Source organism: Leopardus geoffroyi, chromosome B4, assembly GCF_018350155.1.
Source record: "Leopardus geoffroyi isolate Oge1 chromosome B4, O.geoffroyi_Oge1_pat1.0, whole genome shotgun sequence".
Lineage (NCBI taxonomy): Eukaryota > Metazoa > Chordata > Mammalia > Carnivora > Felidae > Leopardus > Leopardus geoffroyi.
The window spans coordinates 30,481,623-30,501,374 of NC_059341.1; the positions used below are offsets into that span (position 1 = coordinate 30,481,623).

The 19,752-nt window shown below is 40.1% G+C and overlaps 1 long non-coding RNA gene across 2 annotated transcripts in view; it reads right to left on the reverse strand.

The window, feature by feature from the left end:
* Nucleotides 1-280: 280 nt before the first annotated feature.
* The window catches only part of LOC123590306, a 29,241-nt gene continuing 9,769 nt past the window's right edge, over nucleotides 281-19,752 (reverse strand). Inside the window, exons 2-5 of one of the 2 annotated variants that reach the window (XR_006708713.1) lie at nucleotides 4,096-4,178; nucleotides 1,757-1,884; nucleotides 754-830; nucleotides 281-658 (exon numbers count right to left, since the gene is read on the reverse strand). This is a non-coding gene — a long non-coding RNA (uncharacterized LOC123590306). Of the gene's footprint in view, nucleotides 831-1,756; nucleotides 1,885-4,095; nucleotides 4,179-19,752 lie in introns of both variants that reach the window. The other variant, XR_006708712.1, reaches the window with a different exon arrangement.

The following is a 19,752-nucleotide window of genomic DNA, read 5'->3' on the forward strand; positions in this document are numbered from 1 at the left end:
TCCCCATGTTACAAAGGGGGAAAATGAGGTTCAGAGAGGTAACTCAGTTGCCTAACACAAAGGGTTTTGTGTTAATTCCATGGCTCATAGTACAGTGCCATATACAGAAGAAGAGTATAATGCATGTTAACTATTAACATAATTGTTTTAGATCATCCCAGTGATATTTTCAAATAGTGAACAGAAAGGTGTCTACCAAAAAAGAATGCTGGGAAGTCCCAACAACTAGGGGGCAAAGAGAAGAAGAGAGAAGAAAGTGATCAGTAATAAGGACACAAACACCAGCATTTATGGTTTAATGTGCACCAGGCACTATTCTAAGTGCTTCACATGTTTTAAGCCATTTCATCTCCATTAGACTTTGAGGTAGGGAAGCATCTTATCCACCACTTATAGAGGAGAAGACTGAGACAGAGAGGTTTGGGAAATTTCCCGAGGTCACACTGCTGGTTGGTGGCACAGACCTCCTGGTCTGGTTCTGGAGCCCATCTCCTTAAGCATCACACTCAGCCACTGTCTAAAGGGGACTGATAGGCAGAGCTAAAAAGTTAGCAGAAGCACAAGAGACACCATCATGCGACTCAGGAGGGCCTGAGTTGTTAGTAGTGTTAAATTACCTTATACAGGTCCTGGTCCTGGTGGGAAAGAGATGACACCCCTGAATCGGGAAATTTGAGGAAAGTTTAATAAAGAGACTATTTACAAAGGTATGGGCAAGTATAGAGAACCCAAAAGTACTAATGGAATATTCACTGGCAGGTAAGAGCAGAGAGTAGGGTCAGTACCTCTAAGGTCTAGATAGCTGAGCAGAGAGAGTGGATCCTGGGACTCTGAGAAAAATAGAGAGGGTGGGAGGGAGGGAGAAAGAGAGAGAGAGAGAGAGAGAGAGAGAATGAACAAGAGAGCACTGCTATTTGGAGAAGATACCCTAAGAAGAGCTGTGACTTCTGTCAAGGGCAGCAGCCCACTGCAGGCCTGTCCCTTAGAAAGAAGTGGGATATATACACCCAGCTGTGACTCTTCTATCATTTTCTGGGGCTTTCCACTGGTCAAACCCAACTAGCAGCCAAAGTACAAGGGAACCCATTGAAACAACTGGTAGAGTTCAGCTTCCCAGCATACAGAGTAGGGTGCGTTAGCAGGAGAGGAGATTTAGAGGAGTGCACAGATGATAGCCAGCAGTGACTCAGTAAAGTTATGCAAAATAGGGGCCAAAAGTTTATGAATGGGTTTAGCAATTCAAACACTACTGGTTATTTTGTTAGAACATTTTTCAGTGGAGACATGGGGTGTGCAAGAAACCCAAGGACAGTGAGTTGAATAGTAAATGGAAAGTAACACAGTGCAGGCAGTAAACAGAGACTATTTTCAAGGCTGGTGGCTGTGCAGGGAAAGAGAGAGAGATTGGGGGAGGAGTAAAGGGGAGCAAGGGGGAGTAATGGAGGGAGAGAGAAGTGACAGTTGGAATACAGATGATGGAGCAAGGTCCTCGGGAAGCTGAAGGAGTTGCTAGTGAAGTGGCAAGGAAGAAGGGAAAGAGAAAAGGATTTATATGGATGCAGATAAATGTGTTCTCTCGGGGTACAGGAAATAGATGTTGTCATTAATTATTTCCCTATATGAGACTGGAAGTGAAGTCATCTCCTGAGATTGGCGGGGAAGGCATTATGGAAAGTATAAGAGTGGAGGGTAGTGCTTGAAGGAACCTTACAAGAAACGGGGGAAGGAATTAATCACAATCAAACAGAAGGATTACCTGGCTCAGGTAGGAGAAGATAGAATTGCAGAAACATGGATTTGCTGCTGTCTTTTTCCTCCAGGGAATCTCATAGGCCTGGATGTAGGACAGGAGAAGGCAGAAAGTTGGCTTGGCATTTTCTCAGTCTGGAAAAACAGGATAAGGACAAACGTATTGAGGGTGTTGGTGAGAAGTAGCATGAAGCATAGATACTGGATTCTAGACTGAATAGGGAAGGAAAAGGCCAGGGGCTGATTAGAGAAAACAGCTACAGTGACCTGGAAAGCTTGGGGGATGGAAGTGTGCATTTGACCAGCATATGGTTGGGAGGGAGAGAGGTGGAAGGACAGAAGGTCATGATCAGAAAGCAGGATGAGAGGATTTGTAATTTGAAGTGATGATAACTTCTTAGGTATGGCCGTGAGTTAAGCATCACGTTTATTTTACTCTGTTTTCCACGGCTTATCAATGCTTATAAATGAAGATTGTGTGAAAAATGTCAGCCAGCTCAAGAGTGAGGAAGGCATAGCATGATCTTCTCCAGGCACTGGGCCCGCACTGCTTAGAGATGCCCCAACTGGGAGCATGGAGGATTTCACTGTGGCTGAGAGCGGCGGTCACCGCTGGCAGCAGAGGGACAGCTAGACAAGGGGCAGACAGAACAGTGGGGGAGCATAGACGCACTGCGAGCAAGCGTTTGGGAGACATTGGTTCAGCTGGAACACCTTTAAGACGATGGCATTTCGGCCAGAGGCTGTGCACTTAGGGCAACCCACGGAACGTGCCCGCGGAGAAGGCGACACTGCACCACAAGCTCCAGAAAAGCAGAGGCTGCAGAGGGTCAGGCAAGGCAAGAACCGGCCCTGGGGCAACGCCCTGCGCGCATGTGCGTGGGCTGCTGACTCCCGGCAGGAGGATTGCACTTGGAAGCCGGGCCTGAGTGTTCTCGGAAGCTGTGTAACGAATTCAATCTGGATTTTCATTCTATGAGAGAGAGACAGACAGAGAGAGAGAGAGAGAGAGAGAGAGAGAACTTTTTTCATGACACATAGGGTAGAATTTGTCCGTGTCTCAACTCCAAACTTGCAAAGAAGAATTTATTCCGGAGTATTTGAGATGTCACCACTTATTTTAAGATTTCTTTTTCTTTTGAGGGGTTAGTGGGGAAAATAATCAAAACATTTCTTTAATTAGAAGAAGCCTACAATAAAGAAGGGGGGGATCAAGATTTAATTGCTGTATTTTTTTGTTTAGCAAAATGTGTACCCAATTAAATGCAGTTGAGCAGTTCTGGGAAGAAATTAATAAACAGGGGGTGGGGGAGAAGATGAGGAAGCAGAGGGAAGAGACTGTTCCCAAGCTGAGATTTTGTTTGCCAAGTTTCAACAAAGAGCAAAGCTTAGCTCCGAAGGAGAAGCCCTTGAGAGATGGGGTTTAGAATAGTAGTGCAAACAGAAACCCCAAATGAGGCAAGTTGGGGAGACATTTCTCTAATGCAGTTCATCCTCAACAGGTGCTGGCAACATCTGTAATGAGACTATCCATGATAAAAAGCTTCTCATACCTTAATCCACACTATATTACATTCACAAACACATTGCCATCCTCTTCCATCTCCTCCCCCTGAGATGCAGGAATAAATAATGTACTATTAAAATCACATCTCTGCTTTCTGCCTAAGAACATGAAAAGTGAGAAGAAGAAAAATAGATTCTACCATCCCATTATCCCCAGGGGAATGCAACTGGTAAACATGAAGATATATTCAGGATGATCCAATAGAAGAAACCCTCATATAGCCAGCCACACCAGTCTATTAAAAAAACCTAAAGATTATACATTGAGTGGATCCTATGATAGATACAAATAAATGAGGAATCTTAATTTAATACAAGTATTACTACTGTAATACAAATGCCCATGTTTGGAAAATGGAATCAATTTCTTTCTGAGAGCCACACAACATCAGAGCCTTCATTCATTCATTTATCCATTCATTCATTCATTTGTCCTACAACAAATATGTATTAACCATTTACTGTGTGCAAGACACAGAAGTACAGGAATTCAAAATCTAGAAAAAGTCGAGGAAGCCCTGTGTATCACTTAAGTTTTATGGTCTGTGAAAAAAAAAGGTGGCTGGTAAAAGAGATATTTTTCTACCTTCCCGCCTTAATTTACCTTCCTTTACTATGGGCTTACTGTAAAATTCAGTTAACCAGTTTACAATGTATCTGAAGGTAGAGCTTTATAGCCTGGCACATAGGTGCTTTTCATAAAAATAGTTTGAGATGATTAAATTTCACAGTGTTGTTCCTTTTGGTCTAAAGAAGATATGCATGCTTTGGCTTCCTTACCTATACGTTGCCTTTGATCCGTTCATTCATGCATTCATCAAATGTATATTCCTCATCTACAGAGCAGCAGAATATTCTTGGTGCTGGCAATACAAACATGAATAAGATTGAGTCTTTCCTTTAAAGGAGCTTATCATAAGTGGGATGCAAGAAGATAGACACATCTCTGCAAAAATCTTATAGGTTCTGGGATAGAACAGTGAGACCTAAGAGACAAAAGACAGTGGGAAGGTCAAGAAAGTTTCCAGAAATGCTTCATCAAGTTCATGGCTTCTGCCTGAATTTGAATGATAAGTAGACATGGGGGATGAATAAGGAGAAAGTCATTTTAGGTGAAGGGAACAGCCTGGCATGCTTGTGGAAAGGTAAACATCTGTTCAGCCAAGTAAATGGGTCCAGATTGGGTGGTGGAGGACTGGAAAAGTGGGGGACAAGAAAACCCATTGGGTGATAATATTGGGAGGTGGGCGTACGTGGAAGGAGGTAATCCTTGTTCAGTGGTAGTTCCTTTCTGTTGCAATATCTAGAGATTCCTTTACTCATGACATAAATCAAGTCTATCTTCTTAAAGATTTTTTAAAAATTAATATAGATTTATAAAGAAATATGGAGGATGTGAGAGAGAAGATTATTCTGAGATTATTAAAGTGGTTCTACAGTTTACTGATTGGAACACTTTGAGAAATTGCTGAAATAAAAAAACTATAGTTTCAAAACAATTGACCTAACAATTTTGTTTGGCAAAATAGAGGTGTTTGTTTTTTTGTTTTTGTTTTTGTTTTTTTTAACCAAACCAACATGAAGTTTTTAAAAATTAGGGGTTGATTGCCCCATAAGAGGTCATATAGAAAATATTTATTGAATATCCAGATATAGGAGGTCAGTAAATGTACACAAAAGAATAAACAGAATTATATAAATCTCATAGATCTCTGTGAGAATGTACATACTATGTATATATACATATTCATTAATCTATTTTTTTACTCACTGGTCTCATTTTAAGACTAATAATGCTACCTAAACTGACAAAACAGGCAAGCTTTATAACTCAGTCCCAATTTACAGAAAAAACAGCAACAACAAAGTCAGATCAAGCGTGAGTCAAGCAAAGCTCTGTTTACATATTATGCACAGAAAGAGTACTGGAAATCCCTATACCCAGAATATAGACACACACATTTAATGATACAACTACATATTAGCATCATTCTGGGTGTTTTTCTATCCAAATGCACTTGAAACATTTAGTCTGAGTCTATGCCACAATCATGCATTTCATTGGAGTGCCATGGATGGTAACTCAGATTTGAACTGCCATTTTGTTTCACTATGGCTTCCTATGTGAGTCTCTGCTAGGGAAGAGTCAGAAAAAGTGTTTCAGACCAATGTCTCCAGACCATGAGGTATGTGCTTTTTTGCATTTATATCTTTTAAATGTCCCCTTTGCCATTTTCAAATATGCAATTTCTGTGTTACCAGCTACACTGTGAACTCTGAGCATGGTATCTGGATTAGGTCTCAGAATGTACCAGGCCTATGACAGTCACTAAATGACCAGCTGACTTTTGATCAGGTCTGAAGGCTAAAACTTTATGCTTGGTGAATTGAAGACAAAGGATAACCTGATAGCATTTCAGCTGAACTGAAATTGTTGTGTATCGCAGACTTCCAAAAGTACTAAACAACTTCATCTAGAAGATCAATTTGCTGAGGTGACCTGAGAGAATGTTTTGTAGTTAATTCAGTTGAGCAGGCCTACTGGTGGGCAGTGCTGATCAAAATCAGATACACCACAGGATGGAAACTCTTTATCGGAAAGGTGGAAAACTAGAGATACCTGTCTCAAAACTTCCCAAGCGATAATGGAATTTGCTTAGTACTGACAACATCTCTGGAATCATTTGTACTACAGTCACCTGGGTGTTGATTTAAAAAAAAAAAAAGACAAAATTCTAAGTTCAAGCATATACTGCCCCCAATAGACTCTCCGGAAGTGGGGCCCTAGAATCTGGATTTATGGGAAATTTTCCAGGAGGTTTATTCATTCACTATAGTTTGAGATGTCCAAAGAATGTTGTTCTAGACATAAGGACAGACCCATTCTCTATAGAAAATGGTGTGCCATGGGGGGGCCTGGGTGGCTCAGTCAGTTAAGCATCCAACTTCGGCTTAGGTCATGATCTCACAGTTCATGAGTTCGAGCCCCACGTTGGGCTCTGTGCTGACAGCTCAGATCCTGGAGTCTGCTTCAGATTCTGTGTCTCCCACTCTGCCTGCCCCTCCCCAGCTTGCTCTCTTTCTCTCTCTCTCTCTTTCTCAAAAATAAATAAACATTAAAAAAAATTAAAAACAGTGTCCCTGTCTGTGGGAGCCCCTGTAGTTCACCTCACTGGAAATTTGGGTGCCTGACTGTACTTCCCATGTCATGGCATGCAGAAACCTGTCAACCACTCTGCCCTCTCAGGTGTCTTCCATCACATCAGCAACAGTTTTCAGAGAAGTCTTCAGTTCTCCCAGAAAGTCACCATGCAATCCTTCACAACACAAAGCTGAACATTCTCACTCCTCTGACCATTTTGAAAATACAACACATTGTTAATGTACTTCCATCTAAATGGTATTTCCTCAACTTTTTAATAATTACTGGTTACCAGGCTTGACATTCTAAAATAGGGTGATGCATTTACCAAGGTGACAGGGTGTTTGTGAGGCTTAATTAATTAAGGCTTGGAGAGTGCATAGAGAAGGATTTTTTATCAGCATTCAATATTATTATTTATTTGCAATACAATTTAGAACTTTCTCCATAATGGGGAAAAATTACAAACATCCATTTAATTCCTCAGGGTACTTGAGAGTAAAAAGCTGGCTACAGGAGAGTAGGGAATTGCTGCAGTTTCTACTATAATAACCACCAGCGTGGAAGTGAAATAAAAATATATTACTCCAGGTGGAAGGTTATCTGAAGCCCTAAATGGGCCTGTTGTTGATATCCTCATGGTTGGCACACACAGAAAACCAGACACTCAAACCCCTCCCCTGTTTCCCCTTAATAGGTCAGCACTGAAGCCCAGAAATACCGAGTGCGTGAAGATGTCAGTGACAATAAATATTTTTTTTCAGTTAATGGGCTTCATGAATACATAGATTTCAAGTTAAGGCAATTATCTAATTTCAACTCACCACTTGCTAATTTACTAATTCATTAACTTGAGGAAACGGTCATCCTGCTTGATGCTGGCCTCCTGACAATAGAGCTGAGTCTTGGCAGGGATTTATTTCCAACAACACCAGGGACAAAAAGCCTGAGATATTTTTGAAGAATAATAAAAAATGGATTAAAGGGAATAGAAATAATTTATCACGTGCAGATGTGCAGAAAGAAAAGATGGTGGCTTTGCAGTCTTATTTTATAAAAACAAAATTACAGTGAAGGTGTCTTACCCAATCAACAATCTTAACACAGGGATCTTATGAGCTATCAGGTGTACTAGATTTCATAAAAATCATATCATCAAAGGAATAGTCAGTAAATTTCCCCTCTTCTGCCTAACCTACCTCAGACCTTGCAACCCTGATGAGAAGGGAAAGCAACACAAATCTGGCAGATTCTTTGTTAAAATCCAAAGGCTGTGTGCATGTCAGTGCCTCCCTAAGGAGGTTCATGTCTGCCGAATGACTTGAAAATCCTACACCAGTTCTTCTCTGTAGGAAAGAATGAAAAAGATACATTCAAGAAAGGAAGGAAATATGGATTGAGATATGACTTGTGGCTTCTGGAATCTTCCAAGGAGGAAAGCACTTCCAAAAAACCACTTATAGGTACTTTTCTGCGTCTGAGAAGTATTAAATGAATTATCCAATGAGTCTTACTTTCATACAGGACTAAAATATTTCATTCAGGCATTTTCTTTAAAAAAAAACAAAACAAAAAGGAAAACAAAAAGTATCATGGTTTTTAGAAAGACTCACAATCAAAATAGTTGTGGGGCACCTGGGTGGCTCAGTTGGTTGAGCATCCGACTTCGTCTCAGGTCATGATCTCGTGGTTTGTGAACCCCGCATAGAGCTCTGTGCTGACAGCTCAGAGCCTGGAGCCTGCTTCAGATTCTGTGTCCCCCTTTCTCTCCACCCCACCTCTGCTTGTGCTCTGTCTCTCTCTGTCTTTAAAAAATGAATAAACATAAAAATTTTTTTTAATTAAAAAAAATAGTTGTATTTTCTACTTTGTGACTTGCTTTTTATACTCTTAGAGATGCCCTTTGATGAATAATTTGCTAACCTATTTTCTTTTTAGTTAGAACTTTTCTATCTGTTTGAAAAATATTTCCATTCCTAAGGTCTAAAAGCTCTACTCTTTGACTTTGTCATTTAGGTCATGAATCAACCTGGAACTGATTTTTCCAATATGGATGAATAATCATTTGTGCCAGCACTCTTTAGTCCTTTTTCCATGACTCTGCAGCGTCACCTTTGCTATACATAAGTCTCCATTCATATGTGGGTCTGTCTCTGGATTTTATATTCTGTTCCACTGATTTGATTTATCTGCTTATCCTTAACCCATACCATACTGCTTTATCTGCTGTGGATTCCCATGAGCCTCAATACTTGATAGAGAAAGTCTTCTTCCTCCTCTTTCTTCTTCTTTGGAAACATCATGGCTGTTTATGTTTGCTTTTGCTTTTCCATATCAATTTTATAATAAGTTTGCCAAATTCCACAAAAAAAGGGAAAATATTGATATTCTAACTGGAATTGCCTTAGATCTATGGAACAATTCAGGAAAGAATTTAAGTCTTTGCAATACTATTCTTCTAAGACATGAATATTCTATGTCTACGTATTTAGGTTTTCTCTAATTCTTTTCAATTGTGTGTCATGGTCTTCTATAAAGAGGTACTGTACATTTTTTGTTAGAGAATTTTGCTTTTTGATACTGTCATAAAAGAAACACAGAGGCACAGAAAAATATATGCTATATATTCAGAATATATCCCTTTTAAAAATTCAAACCAAAATCAAAAAGACAAAAAGTCTAGTAGCCAAGACCTTGAACGGTACTTGATAAGAAAGGTTATCCAAATGGTGAATAAAATCATAGAAGGTACTCAATGTCATTATCACCAGGAAAATGCAAATTAAAACTACAGTGAAGTACCACCCCTGCCCCCAAATTGCTAAAATTAAAAAGATTGACAATAGCAAATGTTGACAAGAATGTGAAGCAATTGAGAACTGTCATATACTGTTGGTGGGGGTGTCAAACTACTTTGGAAAAAAGTTTGGTGCTTTTTACTACAGTGGATGATATTTATACCCTATAACCAGGCATTTCTGCCTTAAAGAATGTCCTAGAGAACTCTGTGTGTTTGTCCTCCAGATTACATATATGGGAACATTCACAAGAACACCCTTATAATAACCAGCTACTGGAAAAAAACTCAAATGTCTATGGACAGAAGAATGGATGAATAAATTGTGGTAAGTTCATTCAATAGAATATTATGCCACAATTGAAATGAACAATGTACGAGTACACATAAAAGTCAGGTAAATCTCACAAACATAATGTTGATTGTAAGAACCAGACAGAAAGTAATAAATATTGTATGACTACATTTATAGCAAATTTAAAAACAGTCAAACAGCATAAAGAAAGGTAAGGGGCTAATTACCACAAAAGTCAGCTCAAAGCAGAAGGAACCTGTGACTGAGAAGGAGAACCAGAAGGTTTAGAGGTGTTGACAATGGTCTCTTTTGAACTGGGCAATAATTATAAGGGTGTTGATTTTATAATAATTGAATAAATGTACATTTCTGTTTCATGCAATTTTCTGTATAGGACTACATTACAAAATATGACAGTAAAGGGGTACATGGGTGGCCCAGTTGGTTGGGTGACTGACTTTGGATTTTGGCTCAGGTCAAGATCCCAGGGTTATGGGATTGAGCCCTGTGTCGGACTCCATACTGAGCCTGGAGCTTGCTTAGAATTCTCTCTCTCCCTTTCTCTCTCTCTCTCTCTGCCCCTCCTCTGCTCACATTCAAGCACACTTTCCCTCTATCTCTCTCTCTCTAAAATAAAGAAATAAACTTTAAAAATATGACAATAAATAAGATTTTTGCAATTTAATTTTAAAAACTTAGAAAATCACACACACACAGACACACACACTGTACCTCATTCTTTAAAATTTGTGGATTATATCTGTGGGAGTGCAAATACAACATGGAGAGTATATGCTGGCACATTATTTTACATTTGCAGTTGCTCATTTATCAATTCAATAGTGAATAACCTTTATGATATGACCCTCTTGATTATAATACTCAGCTTTGAAAAAATTGTTTTAGCACCATATTATATATGTCAACATATCTTTAATTATAGATATATGCCCATAAAATATTTAAGGATTCATACATTTTTCTATGAAGGCTAATAAATAGGTAGTTTTGATAATGAGACTTTTTCCTGAGAGAAAGCATGTGTCCAATTACATTCTGTTGTGCATTTTCAGTTGAGTACTCCTCTGGTTTTTTAACTTATAAACACTTAGATGATATGAGTATAATCTCCCACAAAGCTGTTGAGTAACTTTTTATATGGTTAGGAATATCAGAAATAGTTTTTTTTTTTTTTCCCCTAGTGGCTAAAATAAGACTTCTTGTAGTCTTCATAAATAACAGCAACAACAAAAATGATTAAACAGGTACCTGGAATTTGGAACCTACATTTTCCTCATGTATAGTGTTTGGGGACCACCCTGTTCTTACCCTCACCTATCCCTTGTAGTGTGTGTCTGATTCACAGAAGTGATTACTCATGAAGCAGTGTTATTCCAAACAATGGTAGAATGCTGGCTGGTACTCAGACTCTCAGCAACCAGTTGGAGGAAGAAAGGAGAGAAAGAAAGAAAGAGATACAGAAGGAAGAAAAGGAGGAAGGGAAGGGAGAGTACAAGAAAAACTGTCTGACAAATTATAGACCAAAGAATGAAAAAAAAAATGAATGAATGGGTAAAAAGTCAATGGATGGATGAAAAATGAGAATATAAGTAAAAGAATTAGTGACTGCTTTAAAATCAGTGGATATGTGAGTGAATGAATAAAGAAAATACAGAAGAAGAATAGAAGTAAATGAATGAAAGAATGGATGGGTGGATGAATAAGTAAAAAATGAGTGAATGACAGAAAGTATAATGGCTAAATGAATGAAGAATGGAAATAAGTAAACAAAAAAAAGAGTGAGTAAAAATGAGAGAATGAGTGAACACAAGAAAGAATGAGAACCAAAGGGATTAGTCCTTCATTTTATATAAGTGGAAACAAGAGGTCAGTGTAAATAAGCTATTTTTTTCTTTTTTTTTTAATGTTTATTTTTGAGAGAGAAAGAGAGCAGGGGAGGGGAGAGAGAGCAGACAGAGGATCCAACACAGGTTTTGCACTGAAGAGAGAGCCCAATGTGCGGCTTGAACCCATGAGCTGTGAGATCATGACCTGAGCTGAAATTGGACACTTAACCAACTGAGCCACCCAAGCACCCCAATAACTGATTTGTTTCTAATGGTGGCCAGAGAGCCACTAGAACCTAGGTTTGCTGAATGTGAGTCTTGTACACTTTTCGCATAATTTAGCTTGGCATTCCCTAAGATCGGAGCCTGAGACAAGGTCTTTGTACAGATAGTTTATCTGGGGTATCATCCCAGGGAATAGTAGAAAAGTGCAGGGAGAACAAAACAGGGAAGTAGAAAAAGCCAATAATAGTGTGTTGCTGAGAATTGTCCACCCAAGGGTTAAGTGGTGGGAGCATTCATCCATCAGTGCCCAATCTCCTTTGGTTGATAGTGGCCCCCAGGGATGTTAACTCCAGCTTGCACATGTGCACTGGGCAATCCCCAGTAGGTATGGTGGATCCCAGGGGACAGAGATGAAGAAGGAAGCCTATACCAAGTCATAGGTTCAAGGTGGGAAGTGAGTGAGAGCCCAGAATGAACTGTCCTCCCAGAGGTGGCTAAAATCAGAGGTGAGATTTTAAGAATGTGAGTCACGAAACCAGAAGCACCGGGAGTATTTGAGCACAATGATTTGTTCTAGGAAAGTTCTAGAAGGTGTTAGAAAAATGTTAGGGAAAGGAAGATGGCTAAATAATCATGATTTAGTTGTACAATAAATTAATAAACACCCAGCAGCAAAAATACAATCAGGTTGAAGTCTGTGTTTCCTTCAAGCTCCAGGCACTTTATAATTCTATGATAAATCACAATACTGGTAATAGATTATTATAATAAGGGTTACTTTTATTTTTCTTTCAACTCATAGCTGTTATTAAATTTGAAATAAAAAAGAGGAGCCTTTAAAAAAATAAGAATACATGTAGAACTATTAAGGAAATAGGAGAAATATTTTCCCTGTTGAAAAGCCCTATAGCATTGAACAACAATGTGTAGATCTTATCGGTGTATGAAAAAAAAAAAAAAAAAACTTCTCCTCTATCTTATATTTGTGCCTGGGGCTTGCAAATTAAACTGACAAAGGACAGATTCACAGGAGAAAAGGCATACAAATCTTATTTGACGGTAATATTTTAATTTTATATGCATGGAAGCCTTCATAAAAAAAGTGGGGGGGAAGAACCAAAGTGGTGGTTTACCTAGGGGCTTATATACCATTTTAACAAAGGGTGACAAATGTTTGGAGAAGTGCCAAGAGAAAGGAAAAGGGGTTTGGGCTTCTGGGAGCAATAAATTGTGGGAAGATAAACATATAGGGAAACTAACATAAGATAAAGATTATTTTTGTAGGGTTTGTTTGTGTAGACCCATCTCAGTGCTAACTTTACATCTCTAGTGAAAATGGTTGCTTTTTTTTCTCCTCTGGTATGGGAGAGGAGAGGGAGAAAGCCTTCACAAAGGGATATTTATGTCCCACTTTCGGGAAGGCAGATGGCAGAGGGCAGGGAGCTCTTTCTGAGTTTGCTGTTTTTTTAATTGCCTTTGACTCAACACAATCCTTATTCCAATGTAGCAGATTTTGGGGTGGCATATTCTCATACCCTTCATAGGTAAAGCCCACTCTCCATGCATTGTTACCTATCTTACCTCTTATCACAGGTTAGGGCAATTTGCCAGAGAAGACTTTAGACTTTGGATGTGGCCATTGTTCTAATCCCTGTACTGATAATCCCCAGCTCAGGACCCCGTCCATTTGCACGTGCTCAGAGTAGAAAAGGAAAGCAGCTTTAACTTTTAATGCGATGTGTTCCTTCAAGCTCATCCTCCCCCACCCCTCACTTCTTTTCAGGGCTCCCCTAATCATGCCTTCATGATATCCACTTCAACCTCCCAATATGTTCTCACCTGTCTTCACTGGTAAGGGCCAGTGTGGAAATATAGTCCTCCCTCCAGAAATAGTAACTGTCTTCCTTACACTCTCAAGGGCTCCCCTTGCTGCAGGGCCAAGCTGATAATCTATTTCAGACTGAAGCATTTAAGGCTGGTCATGGCAGATCAAGCCTCCTTCCAAAGTTGTGTTTATATTTTAACATGAATTTTGGTGTTGTGATTCCAACTAACAAATAATATGGAAATTACTGGAACTGTCAGGGCCAAAGAAGGAGATTCTGGAGGTCATGAAAGATGTTTTGCCTCAACTGCCCATCCATGAAGTAAGCCTTTACTGGGCCAATAATTTTGTTCTGAAATGCCCATTCTACTGGAAACATTATTCTCCTTTTTTCCTTATCTTGGTCATGAATGTCATCACCAATTTGGTTCTGAATCCAGAAAATGGACACCAGTGTTCACACTTTCTTTTTTCTAACTTTTCCCCATCCAAATCCTGCCAGTTTTCCAGCCTAATCATCTTACTAGATTGAACGTTTCTCTTTCACTTGCTCTAATTGAGGCTTCCAGAGAGAGCCTCATGTAAGTTCTGCCTAATCAGCATACTGCCTGCGTATGCGCACTTCTTCCACTCCCTGCCCTCAAAGTCTGCATTCTCGTCCACATGACACCTCTGTCTGATGGTGTGATCTTCTGCCACCCTCTCCCCACTTTGGAGACCACACTATACTCTCTCTTGACTCCAGGTTTTCACACCTACTTTTACTCCTGCATAGATGATCTCTTTTCCTTCCTTTCTCTTAAATACTCTCAAAGCTTATTATGACGTCTGGAAGCTTTCCCTGACCCTCATCCACTTGGATTTGGTCAGGTGCCCTGACCACACACTCCAGATGCCCTGCCATGTTGGTCTCCTGTGTGGCTGCTGTAACAAATTACCACAAACTATTGGCTTAAGACAACTGAAGTTTATTCTGTTACAGTTCTGGAGGCCAAAAGTCTGAAATTGAAGTGTTGGCATAGCTATGCTCCCTCCAGAGGCTCTGGGGGAGAATCTGTTCCTTGTCTCGTCTAGCTTCATGTCTCCAGTGGCATTGCTCTGTTTGTGGCTGCATCTCTGTGCTCCATCTTCACATTGCCTTCCCGTCTGTGTGTCTGTCTTCTTCTTATAAGAATACTTTTCATGGCATTTAGGCCCCATCTACATAAACCATGATTATCTCCTCATCTCAAGATCCTTAACTGAATCACATCTGCAAAGATAGCCTTTTCCAAATAAGATAACACTCACCAGTTCCAGGGAATTTTGTGGATATATTGGGCAGAAGACATTTTCAACCTACCACTTCAGTACTACTCTGATGGACCTGTCATTGTGCCTTGTAATTATTGTTTCTTAAATTAGTTGCCACTTTATATGACTTGTCAGCCTTGTTTGCCTCTGACCCTCATTTGAAAAGAATGGCTCAAATCTCTTTAGAAGGTCAAGGACACTAAATATTTAACTTTAGCAGACCCCCTAAAACTGATTCTCCACATGGTCAACCCCATCCTTACTCTCAAGACACTCCAAGTATCTGCTTTCCCAACAAATTCTTCCCAGGGCAGAAGGCAAAGGAAATTTCCTTTCTAGTTCAGGAAATTCTGATCCAGCAGATGATCCCTTGGAAGGGTTTTTATTTCTCATGGGCTTGACTTGGCCTAGCCCAACTTGCTGCTTCTCCTGAAGAACCTCCTCAAAGGAGTCTGCATCCCTCTAAAGACCATCATGCAAAAGAGCACAGGTCATCTGAGATGCCAAAGCGGTCATGTGTGCTTCTCCATTGGGACCAATAGTGGCTTCCTCCTTCTTCCTTGGCCTTGGGAGGAAGGACTCCATAGAGTTACTACCATGTTTGCCATTGCTGGCCTCACTCAAGGTATCTGAAATATCCCCTCTCTCAACATTTTCCAGGTACTTCACCTCATTTCCCAATCCTCACCAGCAGAGAAAATTCAAATTCTCTTCAGTCTCTGTGGGCAGTCTTTAGAAAAAATAATAATTTCAGCCTTAGGTTCAAGTGTTTATTCCAAGACTCTTTTCCTCCTTATCACAGCTCAACTAAACAACCACTTTCTTGTCTCTTTATTAATGGAGATCACTAGTTGCAGAGATCCTGACTCTGTGACATCTTTAAGAAGCCTCCCTGACACTTTCAGGCCCTGAGGAATGCATGCTCCTGATTTGGGGCATAGGTCAGTACTCCCCAAGGTCCTTATGTAGAGAGTTCAGACACCTTTAGTTGCATCCTGTAGACCCAGTGTATTTTAGCAACATAAGATACAGCATCGCATAGCCATTAAGGGAGCTGTCTACCAAATCATCCAGAACTGGATCTTCAGTACATTTATGTAAGTCTCAGTTTCCTCTCCTATTAAATGGAACAATCCTGACTCATATGGTTACTGTGAGTTTCGAATGAAAACATGCTTGCATAATAAAGAGGAATTTCTCCAAGATACTTAGAATGCACACGATGTTTTTGTCCCCTCTACTGACTACAGACTTTGCCAAAAAGACATTTTTCTTGGCAATTAATGGTCATTTCTCCCTGGTTTTCACACAGAACACCTTTGGGAGTTGCAATCAAATGGAGTCCACATGTAGCAGACTTCTAAGTGGGATTTTTTTTTCTCTGTTACATAGGAATTAGAGGATAAAACCCCCCAGTATGTGTCAAAAAAGATTAAGTGCTCCATAGTCTTAAAAAATCCAACCATATTTGTGACTTTTTAGAGATTGAGATTGCCTTCAAGAAAGAGAGATAGGCATCTTCTTTCTTTACTGAATGCTTGCTGATCTATTAAACTTCAAACCCACTCTGCTTCTGCCAAGGGACTGGAGAGGAGTTAGGGGATTTCTTGAGAAAGCTTGACATGGGTCCTCAGGCATTTAGACATGCAGGTGAACAGACAGAGATCTCCAGAACATCTGGAGATTTCCAGAGGCAGTAAGTAGGCTTGTTGGGAAACATTGAGAAAAGGATTTAAGAAGGAAATACAGGTCGATGGGCTTTCTGCTCTCCAAGGCCTTTGAAAAAAGAAAACCTTAATGGTTCTCAAGCTCCAAAGGAAGTACCATGGCAATAAGAGAAGACTAGGCTGGAAGTAAGAACTGGTGAGTGTGCTGGCGAGGAGGCAAAGTGAAGAGAGACACAGCCATCCCTCTTAACTGGGATCTTCAGCACAGAGAATAAAACTGAGTTCCTACAGGGGAGACCTCCATTTCAGCAGAAGTGGAAGCCAATGAACCAGAGAGAATCCAGACATTTCCCCATCACTACTGTGCTAACAGTTATAAAACATGGCACTCTGTGCCTATATTGATAGCCCTTTTCCTCTCCACCTTCAACTTTTCAAGAGGATAGGATGGGAGGAGCAAGGAAAGAACAGATGAAGTTCTTCCTCACTCCACGTGCCCCTGGCCTCCTGCCAAATCCAACCTAGGGATGGGGGGCCCGAGATTTAAACTGAGTTTGAGGTTGGCTCATTAAGTTGAATAGGCTTTTATTATTATATACTTTTAATTGTAATAAACTGTACATAATATAAAATTTATCATTTGAATCAAAGTGTACACAGTTCAGTGGCATTAAGTACATTCACAATGTTGTGCGGCCGTCACCAAAGCATTTTCCATATCCCAAACTGAAACTCTGCACCCATTAAAAAAGTACTCTCTGTTTCTTCCTCTCCTCCCCCTGCGCACCCTGCACCATGGCCTGGTAACCTCTGTTCTACTTTCTGTCCCTATGAATCTGCCTGTTCTAGGTCCTTGATATGAGTGAAATCATACAATATTTGTGTTCTTGTGTTTGGCTTATTTCAGTTGGCATGTTTTCAAGGCTCATCCACTTTAGAACATGTACCAGAACTTGATTCTTTTTCAAAGCTGAATATATGCATATGCTACATTTTGTTTATCCATTCATCTTTTGGTGGACATTTGGGTTATTTTCACCTTTTGATAAATAATGCTGCTGTGGCTGCTGTTACTCCTGTTTTACAAGTATGTGTTTGAGGCCCTGATTTCAAATATTCTGGGTAATGCCTAACTAAGAGTAGAATTGCTGACTCTAATAATAATTCTACACTTAACTTTTTCAGGAACTGCCAAGCAGTTTCCCACAGTGGCTGCACCATTTTACATTACTAAATGCACATTCTGCATTCTTCATCCTCTTCTCCAACACCTATTGTCTTCCATTTTTGGATAATAGTCATCCTAATGGTGACAAAGACTGTCTCCTTGACCTAATTTCAGTCAGACTCCACTCCTCTGAGCCTTCTTTTTAACTGGGCCTCATCCTTAGGGGCTATGTGGCCTGAATTGCCTAGTCCAGTTGTAGCAAAATCCCCTGTCTTTGTTGTCCCCTCCCTAGTAATTTCCCATCCATTGATCATCCCCCAACAACTCTGTTTGATAGCTATATGTCCCCAGCTGTCTTTCTGTGTTTGGAATGGAGCAGACTCTCTCCCCTGTTGCAATAGTCTTGACACTTACAATAAATTCTTCCTCCCCATATTAAAAAGTGTCAGAACAGTTTTTTTTTTTTCTATAACAATGGGTGTAAAGTTGTATCTCATTGTGATTTTGGCTCCCTAATGGCTAGTGATGAGCAGCTGAATGGGTTCTTAATATCTGAAAATATACGGAAATGATGGCATCTGCCTTAAATTTAAGGGACAGGAAAGAGATTTTTGACAGAGTATTGTCAACATACTGAAAAAAATAGAGAGACAGATTTATGTTTGCCTTTCACCAATAATGCCCTCCTTCACTACAAAATACCCCTCTCCTTACTTATAGACAACCACTGTGGGGCCACATCTTTCCCTTCATTCTCAAAGCCTGAATTTTCCATCTAACTGCTCCTCCCCTCCTTAAATTCCAGGTAGTCCCTGTTTGGACCTAAATTTTTAAAAGGTCAGGCTTGTTAACTGTTCCCTGTAAGAGATAAAAACACAGGCCTTCAGCACTCAACTAACCTCTTAGAACATGGATACACAACAAGAAAACTGGATGAAAAGGGAGATGCATGGTGACATCACATCTTCCTGACTCCATCCCTGAGCCCTAACCTGAAAGCATTCTTTTATTTTCCTCCAAATGACAACATCTGTCCCGGAAGACAGGATGACTAGGGAGAGGGAACTGACTGGTGGGCAGAAACCTGGAAGACAAAGCCAATGCAAGTCTAGTTTTATTGAGCATACAGATGAGAATGGCTCACCAAGAAGGCAGGGCAGTATTGGCTATTGGAATTGCAGACATAAGAACTCTCTTCAAAGAAAACCACTTCATAATCCCCTATGGGACTAATGTCTGCAAAGTGGCACTGGCCTTTTATGAATTGTATTAATTATACTCTTAAACCCAATGCAAATTGCAAAATCATTTTTTTCCAATTGAGTTAATGAAGCCCGTTTAGTACAGGCAAACTGTCAGCAGAAAATTAGCCAAGCACATTGTTTGCAGATAAGAGAAATTTGGTTGAGGGTTTTCCTGGGTTATGATTGCAATACGTTCTGGGATGCCTGCTTTGCGATTTTTCTTTTCCTTGAGTGTGATCCATTTCCTTCTGACTGAGCTGGATGTGCAGGGGACTGTCACACTTTCTGATGGTGTTTTATCTATCACTGGGGAGCTGCAAATTCATTCTCAAAGTCTCAATACTGAGAGATGTTATTATCACTTGGAAACTTTCATTGAAAATAAGACAGTCTTTGAAGGTGGTTGGCTGCTTCTTGACTGCTCTGACCTTCTGTCAGCTTGGGCCTCTTTTCCTCTTGAACTCCAAGCTGCAAAGGAGAGAGTACCCCTTTCATACCTTCCAGCCCACTGCAAAGGGACCCCAACTCTGTAAGAAGCAGAATTCCTCCACATTCTTCTGACCTTGCAGTCTGGAAACCAGTGGACCTGAACTATTGGGCCTGTGCTTTGTTGATATTTTCAAGAATTTAGGATGCCTCACGGCATAAAACAATAGGATGTTTCCTTCAGGCAGGGCAGTTGCAATTATCCACCACTTGGGGAAGCACCTTTCTCTGTGCTGTGGTCTGTAGGAAGCATTACTCTTTACTATTGTGGTAGTACACAACCCACACATCTTTTCCTGGCAGACTTTCTTCAAGGACTAGTCAGAGAATGCAAATAGGTGAAGTTTGTGATTAGTGTTTTATAAATTCTCTATTCTCTGTTTCATTTCCTCAGGGCTGTCATGGTGGAAGCAGATAACCTAATGAAGTAAATTCACATTAAAGGAAG